The sequence below is a fragment of the Nelumbo nucifera genome, chromosome 5 (genome assembly GCF_055504915.1).
Source record: "Nelumbo nucifera cultivar China Antique chromosome 5, China Antique-T2T, whole genome shotgun sequence".
Classification (NCBI taxonomy): Eukaryota; Viridiplantae; Streptophyta; class Magnoliopsida; order Proteales; family Nelumbonaceae; genus Nelumbo; species Nelumbo nucifera.
Genome location: NC_142653.1, coordinates 54566437 through 54570999, shown reverse-complemented (window position 1 = coordinate 54570999; position 4563 = coordinate 54566437). Strand labels below are relative to the sequence as shown.

Genomic DNA, 4563 nt, shown 5'->3' with positions numbered 1-4563 from the left:
TCCATACTCCATGACTGAGAATATTGCATAGCTGATAGACTATAGTACTGTTGTGCCCCAACCATGACCTTGGCCATCAGTGTAATCGCCATGACCACCTCTGCCTCTACCACGTTGTAAATTATTACATGGTTGCTGAGAATTGTTCTTTGCCGGATGAAGCAATGTTAGTAGACTCTAGGTTGTTGATTGTTGTCTCGGAGTCAAGACTCATGATTAAGTAATTAATCAATATAATATCAGAAATCCAAAGTTTGTCAAGATCAAATCGATTAGTAATAATAGTAATAATCGATTCATACTCGGGCCGAAGTCTGGCTAAAGTATATAAAACAAGGTTTTGCTTTGATACAGGTTCAGGAACAACCGGGAGATTATCAACAATATTCTTGAATTTTTGAACATATTCAGAAATAAAAAGTGTACATTTCTTTAAACTTTAAAACTATCTTCACGGTTGGAGAACTTTGGATCTGAAGTGTGAAGCGAACGAATTTTCTAAACGTTTCAAACTTTAGCCGAAGAGGACATGCCTACAGCCTGGTCGAGTACACCTTTGGTGATTGATGAAACAATATCCAGTTCGGCACCAGTTGGTCCAACTAATACTAGTGATCATATGCTGGGTGAGAATTATTTTCGATGGATCATATGTTTCATCGATCTCTTCAAGGGGTGCTAATGTTTTGCCTTCAACCATATCCATTAGTTTGTGGGTTTTGACAATTGGGCTGGGAATAGTTGTGCACACCACAATATATAATTTTGACTATTTAGTTTTAGGGTTACTGCAACCAAATGCAGAATACTGAATTCCAGCCTCCCATAATAGATCTATTAATACACCTATGAACCGTATCCTGCCCATGAATTTGGCATCAATTCCCGGTCAAGATGCATCCCCCTTATATGGTGGGTATACAAAATTCTGACCTGAACTGATCAGTCATTCTCCCCTAATTTTATGGGCAAATAGTTTGTGATGTTGGGTTTGGACGTTGCAGATCCAGGTGTGACAACGGATACTATTGTGCTATTGGCGCCTCCTGTAGACAAATTTGAACTAAGAAATCACAAACAAATTGTGAAAACGAATGGTTCGATAGTGACGCATTTACACCAGAACCCTTGTCATTATATAATGGTATGAGGAAAGAGTTAGAGTACAACAATAACTAGAGACTTGTATTAGATTATAGTTATATAAGAGAGATTGATAGTTAGAGATAAGATTGGACTGAAGTTATCCAACTGATGAGACAATGTTAGAGTCTTGATTATCTGATGAAGTGGCAACCTTAGCCTTAATATTCCTCACTATTCAAAATTTAACCTTTTGATCTTTGAGTTACAAAAGCAGAAAAAACAGGCCTGTAGCGTGATAGTCTTTGAATAGGGAATACATGTGAAAAATAAATAAATAAATCAAACTGACTAATTAGAAAGAAGAAGAATAAGGGGATCAAGGATGGCAGTGGCAGTCGTACTGTTTGAATAATTAGGGGGCACATTTGGAAAAACAAATTAAAAACTGATATTACAAATAAGAACAGGGGAAATGAATAGTGTGACAGTCCCATAAGCAGCAAATCTATATATATATATATATATATATATATATAAGAAAGTCTTCTAATCTCACCATTTAGGCATGTAGCCTTTTCATTTTTCTGGAAAGTTAGACATATGATGATTTTTGAGAAATTACTAGTAAAGCCCACAGTCCACTACCGGGCTATAGCCCCCCGCCCCCCACCATTCAGACGTGGTATTTTAATTTTTTTGAAAATCTAGATACATGGTATTTTATGAAAAATTGCAGATAAAGCCTACATCCCACTATCACCATTCAAACACATGGCATGCATCCTATAAATTCAAAAAAAATAGGATTCAAAAAGTAGATAGTTTCACTCCTAAACATTCTCAATAATGGTTATTTATTAGGTTAACACATGTTTATCCATAGCCTATTAAATACAAATGGTAGGACCCATTTAAAGATTACCATAAACCCGCGTTTGTTTTTAAATGAGTTTTTTTTTGAAAAATAAATACTTAGTTAATTATAAACTTGATTTAACTTTTAGGAAGCAACTTAATTTAACTTTTAAAAATAAATAACTCAAAATAGATTTATTAGATAAATAGTAAATACCAAATAAAGTGAATAGTTATTTATGAATAAGATATCATTTAATATTTTAAATCAAATTAAAAAAACATAAAATAATAGTGGGTTTTAAATAAATAGGTCAGAATAGATTGTTAATTACAAAGATGCAAAACCATATTAGTTTATTTTAATTTAATTTTTGATAACTAAATAGTAAACATCAAACTAAATTATACACATTTAATTACCCTATACTTAGTATGGGTTCATTCTCTAGTTGATCTAAAAGAGAGGGCAAAATACTTGATCGACTCTCTCAAACAACACCAAAGAATACAACCTTGACCCTACTTGGCTGAGATCTAAAGTGGCTTTTTCCTTCTATTAAGCCACGTGGCAAGCCTCTCAAGAATCTCCTATGAAATCAAAGTTGTGTTATAGAGGGAAACTACCCCAAACAACTATGTATGGATAGGAAACTTCCCCAATATGATTTCCTTCTTCAACTATTTTTCCTTCAGGCCAAAAAAATACTCCCCATAGTTTACATTCCAAGCGGACCAAATATAAAAGAAATGAACAAGGGGTGGTGGAGAGTAAAGGTGTCAATAGACCGGTTTTGGATTGGACCTGTCCAGTCCAAAATCAATTTGGACGGATTGAACGGACCAATAAGACATATTGGATTGAACCAATCTGGTCTAAAATATTTATTAGATTGGATTGGACCTGGTCCGTCCATAATAAATTTATATTGGATTGGGTTGGATTAAGCCAATATCTAGTCCATTGATATAAGATAAGAAAGTGTCAATAGACCAGGTTTGAGTTGAAACAATCTAAATCAAAACGAATTTGAACAGATTGGATGATCCAAACATTGAATTTGACCAATCCAAGATGGTCCAAAATATTCATTGAACTGGACTGAATTTGATACATTTATATTGGACTTACATTGGATTGGATCGGATTGGACCAAATCCACTCCAATTGACACCTCTAGTGGAGAGGAAATAGGGGTGATCATTTCAGCCTGGCCCGGAAATTCCAGTCTTCGGCTTGGGTTTTGTGATCAGGCCCGACATCAGGCCCACAAATTTTAGGGCCGGGCTGGGGCTTAATACTTTAACCCGACCCAGCCCACATACATTTAAACTTGCACATTTTGTGTATAATGTATATACATGTATACATGTTATTTTACATTATAGGATATGCTTTATATATAAATATTATACATATATAATTTATATTATATAATGTATAAAATAAGTTTATATGCATGTTATGTCATTTAATATATAGATATGTAATATTTTATATGAGTGGCATTGCCTTGAAATCAAGCCCGGCCCGAGTCCTTATAACCCTAGGCTAGGACTTATGTTTTAGGCCTGAAACTCTGGGCCAACCCAAGCCCGGGCCTAAACTATAGCCCTTATCATAAAGAAAAAGCCCGACGTGGCCTGGACCAGCCCGGTCCAGCCCATGATCACCCCTAAGAGGAAATGAAGAGGAGGGTCAGTGTGTGGCGATGAAGAGAAAAAGAGAGATGGGTGCTTTAATTTGCCGCTGTTGTGTATCGAACCCCTATTAGGTGTTGGGAGGGAGTATCTTAGGTGCGCGGTGAACAAAATTTAATCCAAATTGATTCCCTCCCTCTTACTGTCATTAATTTGTAAAATAAGATGCGGCAACTGGATGGTAAATTTTATTCAAGACTAGCGTGGTTTTTTTCCCAAATAAAAATAAAATAAATAATCTTGGGCCGTGGTTGCAGAAAATGTGGGATGGTCCAGTCCGACCCAACAAGAATAATGGATTTTTGATATTTCGAATCCAATTTAATTGAATCGGATTTAGACATGAGACCATTATGCAATACAAATAAAAGAATAGTGAATAATTTTATTCATAAAAAACAATAATAAGTAGAAGATAGGAATCCGGATTTTGTCCTCACAAAATCCGTTTTTATACCTTCCCCACAGCAGCAAATGCAGCCGTGCATTAGGAATATCAAAGTTGCAATTGAAGGAGGAAGACGACATTCAATTCCCCCACAACATTATCTCCTATGACTATGAGGCTACGATAAGCTGTAAAGTCTAAACCTGTTGGAAGGATGTGAGGGTCCTGACACCCTTGTTAGTCTCTCCGACGACAGCCTCGAATCTTTTGCTAACCTTACCATCCCTTACTACGATTGTAACCCGATAAGTGGTGCTGCCACCACCAGATTGCATTTCACCCTTAACCAACTCCTGGGGCACGAGATCAGTGTTGGCTTTCTTGTTGTGTTCAGCCACAGCGAACTCTGCGATCTCATGGACGAGTGGATCATCCAGATCCTTAATTTCTGTCCAACCACCACCTGAGACTCCCTCAAGAAGTAGAAAAGAAGCAACGAGGAGAGAAAGCACAACAACAGATTGGCTCTTCAT

The 4563-nt window shown here is 36.4% G+C and overlaps 1 pseudogene; it reads right to left on the bottom strand.

Annotated features, from left to right (window-relative positions):
* Window positions 1-4227: 4227 nt before the first annotated feature.
* On the bottom strand, window positions 4228-4563 carry LOC104596896 (cysteine proteinase inhibitor 1 pseudogene; annotated as a pseudogene).